Source organism: Coregonus lavaretus (assembly GCF_964263955.1).
Source record: "Coregonus lavaretus genome assembly, chromosome: 16".
Lineage (NCBI taxonomy): Eukaryota > Metazoa > Chordata > Actinopteri > Salmoniformes > Salmonidae > Coregonus > Coregonus lavaretus.
Genome location: NC_140003.1, coordinates 27451805 through 27465790, shown reverse-complemented (window position 1 = coordinate 27465790; position 13986 = coordinate 27451805).

The window sequence follows — 13986 nt, the reverse complement described above, 5'->3', positions numbered from 1 at the left end:
CCAGGGGAGGCAGAGGAGGATTGGCCATCTCCCTTTGAATGACCCCATATGGGGTCGCGAGGCAAGGGTGGTGGTCAGAATGACCACTGAGCTTTGGGTGTCCTCCATGTCTAGGAGATGTGTGAGGTATTAGGGGTAGGTGATGGGAGATCAGGGTGGCCTGAGCCTCAGCTGCCGATGCCAGTAACCGGGCAGGACCAACGGAGCGAATTCTAGCTCCTTCCTCTTGTCTATATCAGTCTCAAGAGGCTGGCCGGGGCACTAATCCCACCCCCAACCATGACAAGGGCCTCGTAAAGACGGGACCAATGAAATACCTCCACCCTTCACCCTCCGCCCCCAGCCCACCCGCTTTCCCTGACCCCATGGCTGCATGGAGGCAGAGCCAGAGAAAGGCTCACTCCCTCAGCTGTCATCAGTCCTCTCCCCAGGCATCCTACAGCACCTTAATCCAGCAGGACCCCCACCAACTCCACCACTCCTCCAAACCTTACCCCCTCCCTCCCTGGCATGCACCCGTCCCCTGGGTCCCAAACCCACTTTAGAGTTTTAATGATTTTAGCATCTTTAGTAAGGATGCAAGCATAGCCTGGCAGCCTGGCCGGGGGGCATAGCGCACCTAACACCTGGTGTCCCAAGATGGCTTCTGCCCGGTATGAGAGGGCACAAGGGGAACAACAGGTTGAATGCCTTGGTACCCCTGGTAGTCTCTCCTTCAGCTGTGGAATTGTCCACTAAAGTGGAATGGGTTTAAAAATAAACGGTCGCAAGCCGTCACCAAACTATAGTGAGGAACACCTGCTATGTTATTATGGGCGGAGGAGAAACTTCAAATCAGCGCATTCATAAAATTGGGGCTTGTAGAATAGAGCCTCCCAGACTAATAACGTGTTATGTTAAAAATGTATTTATTTTTATTCAGTGCACTGAGGGTGGTTTTGTATGATTGTTGCTCAGCCAGAATTGACTTGTCTTGATACTTTTTCTACACTTTTTTAAAGACTTGAAACTAATACAAAATGAGCATACCATCTGTTAGGAAGTTATTTACTGTTACTTTGTAGTTACTTGATTATTTTAATACCTTCAAAGAATCAAGGGTGTAAATAAATATCCCATCGGCGGGTGTAAATCATCAATAAACATCTTATAAGTAGTAAACATATATTAGTTTAGATACATATTCATAAGCAACACTGCTCCTCCTCCTTACACCTCCTTCCTCTTCCTTCCTGGCAGCCATACTGAAGATATGAGGCCAGTTGTCTAAATGGGCGTGGCGATTTACTCACGATTTTCCTTTGTACAGTAAAGGGCAAGCGGGCTCCATTCCTTGCGATCAAATGAAACCCCCAGGCCTTGGAGAGCTCTAAGAGGACTGCGTAGAGGAGAGAGTGAAGCCTTCCCAAAGTGGGAGAGAGGAAGCAGGGTCGTATTCATTAGGTACCAAATGTAAGAAAACAGAATGAAACAGGGAGGGACTACTTGGATCAATTGCAAAATGTTTTAAAACATGCCCTAATGAATATGACCCTGGAGCAGGGCTTTCCAACCCTGTTCCTGGAGAGCTACTGTCCAGTAGATTTTTGCTCCAACCCATAATTTAGCACACCTGATTCTAATAATGAACTGGTTGATAAGCTGAATCAGGAAAGTTACAGCTGGGGTTGGGGCGAAAACCAGGAAGGTAGCTAGCTCTCCAGGAACAGGGTTGGAGAGCCCTGCCCTGAAGCCTCCTCGCAGTGGGAGAGAGGATGCAGGAAACAGCAGGAGCAACTTTGAAGGTTACGAGGTCAATTCTGAATCCAAATGTCAGGCTGCGTTCCGATTCTCTACCCTTCTCCCGAAGTGCCTACTTGTACTCACACTCATGTGTTTAAAAGGACTTTGGATGGAATATTGTGGAAACTCATTCTAGCCATGCTTGAACCAATCCAATGATTTTAAATACATGAGGAGGAGTGAACGATTGCACACTTCTGGATGAAGGGTAGAGAATTGGAACCCAGCCCCACAGTCAGGGGGGATATGTTTTTCCTACGAACGACGAGTCTAGATACTTCGAGTAACATGAAGAAAGACAACAGGTAAAGAGAACCCTATCACTGTCTGGATATGAGGAATTATCGCCTCACGAGTCAACAACTCAGGTTTAATTTGAAGATACAGTATAAAGACAGATAATTGGAGCACTGACTGCCGCTTGGCAAAGCCCATGTCCACGTTAAGTCAACTTCGCAACTTAACACCAACAGAGTAAACCACGTCACCAGTCATCCCAAGCTAAAGTCAGAGTTAGTTTTTCATTCTCTGCCATCCCATAGCTAAACATTAATTTAATTGACAGCAATTTGACTGCTCTTTTGAGCATACTGTCTTTCAATACACTAAGCTGTATCTTGATGACACACAGCTATTGACAACTTTAAGAACGAATAGAGACATCTGGTACAAGGCACACAGAATACCTTCCTTGACATCTGTCAGAAAACAACACTTTTAATACTCAGTCACCATTACTGAAAGAGTTGTAGCACGGATAACTCCGCTATCCTCAAATACACTTATATCATAGCACACTTTGCAAGGACAGAAAAATCCTGAATTAATTTAGATACATACACAATACAAAATAATATGGTCTGTTGGTTACTTCAGGCAGGTAGTATAGCCTGCATAGACCTTAAAGGGGCAAAAAAAATAAAAAGAAGTGGTAACCGCGCCCCTTGTTTTGATAAACAACTGAGGGTAAAAGAAGGTGGACAGGGTTTCAGACACTACTAGCAGTAGGGTGAACTCCACTTAGGAGGAAGTCTGAGAGGGAAGTTCAGGTCAGGCTCTCTAGTGTGTCTCCCTTCAGGAAAGCAGAGAACGGGTTATTTAGGGTTATTTGTTGGGGGATAGAATGCCTGTAGTCTCTTTCATCAGACTCAAGGTGCTCCTCATGGTGGAGATACTGTACCGTGAGAAGAGACTATTATGCCTAGGTCTCCTTTTCTCTCTCACCTCATCACTCTTGCCTCTTTAGCATGCAGGCACCAGGGTCTTCTCCTTGGAAATGGACAGGTGTGACTTTCATAGTACTGTACCTCCCAACACGGGCCAACTAAGGACACGCTCCATCCTTGATTTAACTTTTCCCCAATCGGAGTGATGATTTCAGTCTCACAGAGTGAATAGGACCATCATTACATAGTTAAGGTGTTGTAAGCTGAATGGCAATACTGTAATAAATGAAATTAGATTTATAGAATCTTCATTAACATCTTTGAACACCTTTCAAGTTGTAAAAAAAAAAACTATGACAAATGGGAATTTAGGATTTGATCTGCTCCGGTGATAGGATACATCATGGAAAACATTTACAGTATTGAGATCCAAAACATTGTTCTTGTTCAAGTAAAAGGTATGACTCTGAATATCTAATGGCATTACGTTACGTGTTGTTAACGAATTGTAAATAACCAGAGCTGAGCACGAGGAAAATAATGAGATACTGTATAATAAAGTGTGGTTCGAAGGGTCTCTAATGTCATTTATCCCCTGTGAGGAGGATGTTTAATTTAAAGGGATACTTCGGGATTTTGGAAATGTATCTACCACCCCAGAGTCAGATGAACTTGTGGATACCATTTTTATGTCTCTGTGTCCAGTATGAAGGAAGTTAGAGGTAGTTTCGTGAGCCAATGCTAACTAGCATTGGCGCAATGACTGGAAGTCTATGGGTATCGACATGCTACATAGACACATAGATACCCATAGCCTTCCAGTCATTGCGCTAACGCCAGTTAGCAATTGCGCTAGCGCTAGTTAGCAACTTCATTCAAAGAATGAGACATAAAAATGGTATCCACTAGTTCATCTGACTCTGGGGAAGTATGTAGATAAAGGGCCTTATTGCCAAAATCCCAGCGTATCCCTTTAACCCTAAATGCACAAACAGGGGCCCATTTTTTTGATCCCTCTGAAATTTTAGGACTTTTACAAGAAACGAGTTACCAATCACCAAATATATGACAGAGGTAGATGTATGCACCCTGAAAAGATATAGATAGGGAGCAACTCCAGATTTGGCCCCTTGGGGACGTGGCAACCACTTCCAGTAAATGTCTCTATATCAAGTCGAGAGTCTCATCTTTCAGAAGCAATTGGAACTGAGTTGACAGCCCATAACGAGACAGCCCATAACGATCCAAAGTCAGAACTAAAAGTTTGATGGCACTGGCACCCATATAGCCTATATCGCCCATATCGCTGGTCAGCTTAGGTCGTACCAGTATGTCAGATTAGCTCAATCGCCAATTTTTCAGACTCTGAGCACCACAGAAATACTTTAAGGAATAACAGACAACTGTTCTTAAGAAGTGGCTATTGATGATCAAAATATCTGTTCAAAACATGAAAAACATCCAAAAACGTCTATTTCGAAACATTACATTTGACTATAAATGTGTGACATTTTTGAAATATATGCTTATTTTTGATAATTTAAACTATTTGATTGTGTTACGAAAGGTTTATAAAATTAAAATTGTTACTGATTGACAGACAGTGTCTCTTTGCAATCATTACCTATTACTTTTAAAGGGCGACAGCACTTCTTGATTTGGCCTTGTTTTTCATCAAAGCTCATTAAGAAATGCTAGTGGCCATGTCTGAAGTGTGGTTTGATGTGGGTGTTTCTTGGGTGTGTCTTTGCCATTAAATTACAACAAACAAGGGCAGTAGTGAGTACAGCAAGGTAAGCTAAACTAGCTTTGCTATGGAGAGAACACAGTTTTGAAGTTGAGGACCTCTCCTCCTGACTGAGTCGCCATCTCAAGATGGTCTGCTAATTCAGGCTAAAGCATGCGCTGACAGCAGCTAGCTAGCATAGCTTGGTGATATCTGCAGCTGGCTATCCTATCTAGCTGATATTTCTCTGTCAATCAGTTATGCCAAGATAGCAAGAGCCAGTGTCTGGAATGTGTTTCATAAGACACTCGTTCTACAACACCTTGCTACGAAAGTACTTTGCAACTTAGTTTCAACGTTTCATCACATGTAAAAACATGTTACCATGGAAACGGTATCAACTGCGAGTTGAATGCCCGGTCTTCAGTCAGCTCAACTGTCCTACAACTAAATATTCTATAATTGGCTAGTTTTGTCTCATCTCGTCTCTCCTTATACCTGCTGTAAGATCTTTCCCGGGGGACAAATTCCATAACTACTAGTATCCCTACAACAGGTGTAGGCTACATGTGGACATTGCACAAACATCGCCCAGTTTGAGTGTAGATACATTTAACAACAAAAAATCGATGAGTGTGTTCGTGTTACAAAAACAAAACATTTTATAATGTAAAATGTATCCGCTTAAAAAGACAGTATGCCTACACTTACCTAGCAAATACAAATAAGTTGTGTGTAGAGTACAACTTCAGCTGTCTAACCAGAACTAGAATGGCATTCTATGTTTTTATTTGTCTAACCACACACTGACATGCACAGCTCTCAGGGTGAGGTTCTGTCTTCAAGTCTCCAGTGGGTGATGAAGTCCCTTCCATCTATGTAATGTGTTACAGATTATGGACAGGTGCAGTCAGGTGGCAGGAGGGGTGGAGTGCATGACACTCCATCCTGGATATGAGTTTGCCTTAACCCATGATTCCAGCATGGTAGAGTTCAATAACTAAAGGCACATGTGAGATGCAGGAGGATGGCACTCTTCTCATACCACTCTTCTCATTGTCAGTGGGTGCTGTAGGTGGGTGTGGTGCAGGAATCAGATGCAGGACGCAGAAAGATAAGTCCAATAGACTTTAGTGAACAGCACACTCAAATTCACGAGTCAAACGCCCGGAGGCGAGAAAGTCCGCACACAGGCGAAAACCAAAAGGCGCACAAAACAGTGCGTAAATAACCTCCTAAACACAGAGGAGGAAAATCCGAAATGCACAAGGCAAACAGTAGCGCACAAAACACGACAGCGAAACAATAACACACAAACACAGACACACACAACGAGAACTAAATAGAACACTAACGAGGACTAACTAGACACAGGTGTACAACATCAAGACCAAACCAAACGAACAAGAAACATAGATCGGTGGCAGCTAGTACTCCGGAGACGACGACCGCCGAAGCCTGCCCGAACCAGGAGGAGGAGCAGCCTCGGCCGAAACCGTGACAGTACCCCCCCCTTGACGCGCGGCTCCAGCCGTGCGCCGACCCCGGCCTCGGGGACGACCAGGAGGACGCGGAGCAGGGCGCGCGGGATGGTCCCGGTGGAACTCCGACAGGAGAGATGGGTCTAGGATGTCCCTCCGCGGCACCCAGCACCGCTCCTCCGGGCCGTACCCCTCCCACTCCACGAGATACTGGAGACCCCCCATCCGGCGTCTGGAGTCCAAGATGGACCGAACGGTGTACGCCGGAGCCCCCTCGATGTCCAATGGGGGCGGAGGAGCCTCTCCTATCTCATTGTCCTGGAGTGGACCAGCTACCACCGGCCTGAGAAGAGACACATGGAACGAGGGGTTAATATTCTTATATTCAACAGGTAGATGTAACCTATAACACACCTCGTTCAATCTTCTCAGGACTTTAAAGGGCCCCACAAACCGCCGACCCAGCTTCCGGCAGGGCAGGCGGAGGGGCAGGTTTCTGGTAGAGAGCCAGACTCGATCTCCGGGTGCGTACACCGGCCCCTCACTGCGGTGGAGATCGGCGCTCGCCTTGTGACGAAGGACGGCCCGCTGCAGGTGGACATGGGCAGCGTTCCACGTCTCTTCCGAGCGCCTCATCCAATCATCCACCGCAGGGGCCTCGATCTGGCTCTGCTGCCACGGTGCCAGAACCGGCTGGTAACCTAATACACATTGAAAAGGGGTTAGGTTAGTAGAGGAGTGGCGGAGAGAGTTCTGGGCCATGTCGGCCCAGGGAATGTAACGCGCCCACTCCTCAGGCCGGTCCTGGCAATACGACCTCAGAAACCTACCCACATCCTGGTTGACACGTTCCACCTGCCCGTTACTCTCCGGGTGGTACCCCGAGGTAAGGCTAACCGAGACCCCCAAACGCTCCATAAACGCTCTCCACACACGGGAGGTAAACTGGGGGCCTCGATCAGACACTATATCCTCGGGGACCCCGTAATGCCGGAAGACGTGGGTAAATAGGGCCTCAGCGGTCTGTAGGGCAGTAGGAAGACCCGACATAGGGAGAAGACGACAGGCCTTAGAGAACCGGTCCACAACGACCAGGATGGTGGTATTCCCCTGAGAGAGGGGAAGGTCTGTTACAAAATCCACCGAGAGGTGGGACCATGGTCGTTGTGGAACGGGTAGGGGCTGTAACTTACCCCTGGGCAGATGTCGGGGCGCCTTACACTGGGCGCACACCGAGCAGGAGGAGACATAAACCCTCACATCCCTAGCCAAAGTAGGCCACCAGTATTTAGTGCTAAGGCAATGCACTGTCCGGCCAATACCCGGATGTCCTGAGGAGGGTGACGTGTGAGCCCAGTAGATGAGTCGATCCCGAATCTCGAGCGGAACGTACCTCCGACCCTCAGGACATTGTGGAGGGCTGGGGTCGGTACGCAACGCTCGCTCGATCTCGGCATCGACCTCCCACACCACCGGTGCCACAAGGCAAGACTCCGGTAGGATGGGAGTAGGCTCAACGGACCTCTCCTCCGTGTCATACCGCCGGGACAGTGCATCTGCCTTGCCATTCTGGGACCCAGGGATGTACGTGATTTTAAATACGAACCTGGTGAGAAACATACTCCATCGAGCCTGGCGAGGGTTCAGTCTCCTCGCTGCCCGGATGTACTCCAGGTTCCGATGGTCAGTCAAAATGAGGAAAGGGTGTTGAGCCCCCTCAAGCCAATGCCTCCACACCTTAAGGGCCTGAACTACAGCTAACAGCTCCCTGTCCCCAACGTCATAGTTACGCTCCGCCGGGCTGAGCTTTTTGGAGTAAAAAGCACAGGGGCGGAGTTTAGGTGGCGAGCCGGACCGTTGAGAGAGCACGGCCCCTATACCAGCCTCAGACGCGTCCACCTCAACCTGAAAGGGAATTGTGGGATCCGGATGCGCCAGCACCGGAGCCGACGTAAACAGGTCCTTCAGTCTCCCAAAGGCCCTGTCCGCATCAGCTGACCACTGCAGGCGCACCGGACCCCCCTTAAGAAGGGACGTGATGGGAGCTGCCACCTGTCCAAAACCCCGGATAAACCTCCGGTAGTAATTCGCAAAGCCCAAGAACTGCTGCACCTCTTTTACAGTGGTTGGAGTTTGCCAATTACGCACAGCGGACACACGATCCACCTCCATACTCACCCCTGACGCGGACAACCGATAACCCAAAAAGGAGACCGATTCCTGGAAAAACAGACATTTCTCTGCCTTGACATATAGGTCGTGCTCCAACAGCCTCCTCAATACACGTCGCACCAGGGTTACATGCTCGGCTCGGGTAGACGAGTACACCAGAATATCATCAATGTACACGACCACCCCTTGTCCCTGCATATCCCGGAAAATGTCATCTACAAAGGATTGAAAGACTGATGGAGCATTCATCAACCCATATGGCATGACAAGATATTCGAAATGACCTGACGTGGTACTAAACGCTGTTTTCCATTCATCGCCCCCCCTAATGCGCACCAAGTTATACGCGCTCCTGAGATCCAATTTTGTGAAAAACCGCGCCCCATGCAATGACTCCGTCATGGTCGCAATCAGAGGGAGTGGATAACTGTATTTCACAGTAATCTGATTGAGACCACGGTAATCAATGCACGGGCGCAACACTCCATCTTTCTTTTTCACAAAAAAGAAACTCGAAGAGGCGGGGGAAGTGGAAGGCCGAATGTATCCCTGTCTCAAAGATTCGGCTATGTAGGTCTCCATAGCTTTTCTCTCCTCTTGAGACAAAGGATACACATGGCTCCGTGGGAGCGCTGCTCCTGCCTGGAGATCAATCGCACAATCCCCCTGTCTATGGGGAGGCAACTGCGTCGCCCTAGTTTTGCTAAACACAAGAGCTAAATCCCCATATTCAGGCGGAATGTGCAATGCGGGCACTTGGTTTGGACTTTCCACCGAAGTCGCCCCCACGGAAACACCCAGACATCGCCCCTCACACTGAGCAGACCACCCATCGAGAGCCCTCTGTTGCCACGAAATAGCAGGGTTATGGGTGCTTAACCAGGGAATCCCCAGCACCACTGGGCATGCAGGAGAGTCGATCAGATACAGCTGTATAGTCTCTTCATGACCCCCCTGCGCACACATCCTAAGTGGCGCTGTGACTTCCCTGATCAACCCCGACCCCAACGGACGGCTATCTAAGGCATGAACGGGAAAAGGTTTGTCAACGGGTAGGAGAGGGATCCCTAACTCTAAACAAAACTTTCGATCAACAAAATTCCCAGCTGCGCCTGAATCTACTAGCGCCTTATGCTGGGAATGAGGTGCAACCTGTGGAAAACCAACAGGTATACAAAAGTGCGCAACAGAAAGCTCTGGGTAAGTGGGGCGTCTACTCACCTGGGAGGCCCCCCCAGTGCGTGGCCTGTTGTCTTCTCCCCCGGAGAACCCTCCCCAGCACCTGGCCGCAGTGTGCCCTCCACGACCGCACTTGGTGCAGGAGACAGGCCCCCTCGGGCTCCTCCTACTCCGTTCTCTAGCGCCGGCACCCCCGAGCTCCATAGGGCTCGGCTCGGAGGTGCCGGAGGGCGGAATGGACGGACCCCCCTCGGGACGTCCACGGGTGGCCAGCAGGGTGTCTAAACGGATGGACATATCAACCAACTGGTCGAAAGTCAGATGGGTATCCCTGCAGGCCATCTCTCGTTGAACGTCCTCCCGGAGGCTACACCGAAAATGGTCAATGAGAGCCCGTTCATTCCACCCTGCATCCGCCGCTAGAGTCCGGTACTCCAAAGCAAACGCCTGTGCGCTCCTCCTCCCCTGTCTCAAGTGGACTAGCCGCTCCCCCGCCGCTTTGCCCTCAGGTGGATGGTCAAACACGGCCTTGAAGCGGCGGGAGAACTCGGCGTAGGAGATGGTGTTGGCGTCCATCTTCCTCCACTCAGCGTTAGCCCACTCCAACGCCTTTCCCGAGAGACAGGAGATGAGGGCGGAAACGCTCTCGTGTCCCGAGGGCACCGGGTGTACAGTGGCCAGGTAGAGCTCCACCTGCAGGAGAAACCCCTGACACCCGGCAGCTGTTCCGTCATACGCCCTCGGGAGCGAGAGCCGAATCCTCCTGGGTTCCGGACCTGGGGCTGGTGGACCGGCCGATGGGGTGGACAGGGTAGGTGGAGGTGTGGGTACCCTGCTGGCTTACCATCGGTGCAGGGTGTTGATCACGTCCTGTAGAGCGGTCTCCAGTTGTTTTATCTGGCCCTCCTGCCAATGGATATGCTCCTCGAGCGACACCGGTGTCACAGCCGATCCTGCTGATTCCATAATGGTGTGTTATTCTGTCAGTGGGTGCTGTAGGTGGGTGTGGTGCAGGAATCAGATGCAGGACGCAGAAAGATAAGTCCAATAGACTTTAGTGAACAGCACACTCAAATTCACGAGTCAAACGCCCGGAGGCGAGAAAGTCCGCACACAGGCGAAAACCAAAAGGCGCACAAAACAGTGCGTAAATAACCTCCTAAACACAGAGGAGGAAAATCCGAAATGCACAAGGCAAACAGTAGCGCACAAAACACGACAGCGAAACAATAACACACAAACACAGACACACACAACGAGAACTAAATAGAACACTAACGAGGACTAACTAGACACAGGTGTACAACATCAAGACCAAACCAAACGAACATGAAACATAGATCGGTGGCAGCTAGTACTCCGGAGACGACGACCGCCGAAGCCTGCCCGAACCAGGAGGAGGAGCAGCCTCGGCCGAAACCGTGACACTCATACCACTCTCCAGGAGGAAGCTTTGCATCGGTCAGTAGCCTACAGTTTTATGAGAAGAGTGCAATAGCTGAACTTATGTAGATATTCTAAACAAAGTGTTTTAATAACTTTCAAGTGTAACAGTTCCATGTAGAATAAATCATACTTCACATAATACTGTAGAAGCTGTGTTCTGCTAATATAACAATGTGCAAATAATATACCTCCCTGTATGGTGTCCCGTATAAGACAGGAGTTCCCTGACATGTTTGAAGATAGTAACATTCGATTCAATAATAACAAAAGACAATAAAAAGTAACAGATGTGTCTTGTATAATTTTAATACTGAGCGCAAGGTCTCTCCTAATTCAGACATCGGTATCAACCTTTCTTTCAGTCAGAGGACTCCATTGAAAAACGATCTCTTCTGCCCATCTGTAGAAAAACGAGGACGAGTTGATGAGTGACACGTATTGAAAGGGTGATATTACCAAACACTTGTGATGTACTGTCTTATTAGTAATCACCTTTTGTCCCTTCTGAGGTGTTTGCCAACGCCTGACGGGCATGGCAGCATAGATCAGCTCCAGGCCCCTCTCGTCACAGATACTGGCCATAATAAGCCTATATCTGACCCAGCTCCTATATCTGACCCAGCTCCTATATCACAGAGGGATGGAGCGAGAGAGAGGGAAGGACCATACACGGTTGACAACTCCGTTGTGTCCTCCTCCCAGAGTGCGAAGAGCCTTGGCGTGACCCTGGACAACACCCTGTCTTTCTCCGCTAACATCAAGGCGGTGACCCGATCCTGTAGGTTCATGCTCTACAACATTCGGAGAGTACGACCCTGCCTTACACAGGAAGCGGCACAGGTCCTAATCCAGGCACTTGTCATCTCCCGTCTGGATTACTGCAACTCGCTGTTGGCTGGGCTCCCTGCCTGTGCCATTAAACCCCTACAACTCATCCAGAATGCCGCAGCCCGTCTGGTGTTCAACCTTCCCAAGTTCTCTCATGTCACTCCGCTCCTCCGCACACTCCACTGGCTTCCAGTTGAAGCTCGCATCTGCTACAATACCATGGTGCTTGCCTACGGAGCTGTGAGGGGAACGGCACCTCCGTACCTTCAGGCTCTGATCAGTCCCTACACCCAAACGAGGGCACTGCGTTCATCCACCTCTGGCCTGCTGGCTCCCCTACCTCTGCGGAAGCATAGTTCCCGCTCAGCCCAGTCAAAACTGTTCGCTGCTCTGGCACCCCAATGGTGGAACAAGCTCCCTCACGACGCCAGGACAGCGGAGTCACTCACCACCTTCTGGAGACATTTGAAACCCCACCTCTTTAAGGAATACCTGGGATAGGATAAAGTAATCCTTCTACCCCCCCCCCTTTACTCCAACCCACCCCCCCCCAAAAAAAAAAAAAAAAAAACATTGTAAAGTGGTTATCCCACTGGCTATAAGGTGAATGCACCTATTTGTAAGTCGCTCTGGATAAGAGCGTCTGCTAAATGACGTAAATGTAAATGTAAATGTAATACAGTCATGGAAGCCAACAGTAAATACACGGTTGAACATAGCCAATCAGAGATCATGATTCACAGCTAATTCACAACATGGCACTGACTGGTTGGCATTACTCACTCTGGCCCAAGAGTAGTCCATTTGCACAGTGGAAGGGGGCACCTTTCACGCCTACTCCTACTCCCCCCTCCGGCGCACGACATCGCAGGTCTACTACCCACCGTTCCTGACAACCTACATTACGCACACCTGCTCCCCATCGTTACGCACACCTGGACTTCATCATCACCCTGATTACGCTCCCTTTATTTAGCCCTCAGTAGTATCAGTCATTAGGTAGTATTGTTTCCTTTCACGTTCAGTACCCTTCTCATGTTTGTTCATTTGTATCGTTTCATTATTAAACTCACCTTCTGCACCTGCTTCCTGACTCCCGGCATATACGTTACAGCACCTCCTTACAACATACAAGACACACATATACACACAGCACTGACTACATAATCAATGGTGGTTAGGTGAATTCCAGGACAGATATTATTTTGACCATTGACCAGATCAAATGACCAACCTGATTCGAGTGTCCTCCATTACTCTGAAGCGGGACTGGTGTCTGGCAACTGCCTCAACCTTCTGTAACATCTCCTGATTTGGTGGGGGCTTCCCACGACACTGGGTTTTGTACGTAGCCTGTGAATGAAATAAAATATCAGGAAAAATATGTAGTGAGAAAATAACTTTCTGTAGTTTAGAAGTAATTTATATGCTAGTAGAGGGACTGTAACTACAGAATAGATTCAGGCCGGTGACGCTGATGCCGTTACTATGCAACCAGCTGTGTACGTTGCTAAATGCTTGTTGATACATTTTGCTATTTGCTGCCAGAGCAATAGCTATATTTGTAGTAGACAAGTACCATCCTTCATTTATTTTTGCCCTAGAAAATATGCGATAAACTTTTATGAGAACAGGCATGCTGTTTTGGGTTAGCAGACAAAGCTCCTGAATGCTAGCTAGCGAGCTAACTAACTTGCAAACCCAGGTTAGTTATCATATCTTTGTCCGAGTTTAAATGAGTTGGCTAGCTAGCTAATGTTAGCTTGCCAGTTCGAAACATTATTGAAAGCAAGCTGACTAAATCCTATGATTAGCTAGACATTTTACATTTCCATTTTAGTCATTTAGCAGACGCTCTTATCCAGAGCAACTTACAGTTAGTGCATTCATCACATACAGTGGGGAAAAAAAATATTTAGTCAGCCACCAATTGTGCAAGTTCTCCCACTTAAAAAGATGAGAGAGGCCTGTAATTTTCATCATAGGTACACGTCAACTATGACAGACAAAATGAGAAAAGAAAATACAGAAAATCACATTGTAGGATTTGTGATTGTGAATACTTATTTTCCACCATAATTTGCAAATAAATTCATAAAAAATCCTACAATGTGATTTTCTGGATTTTTCTTTCTCAATTTGTCTGTCATAATTGGTGGCTGACTAAATACTTTTTTCCCCCACTGTATCTCAGTCGTAGTAAGTA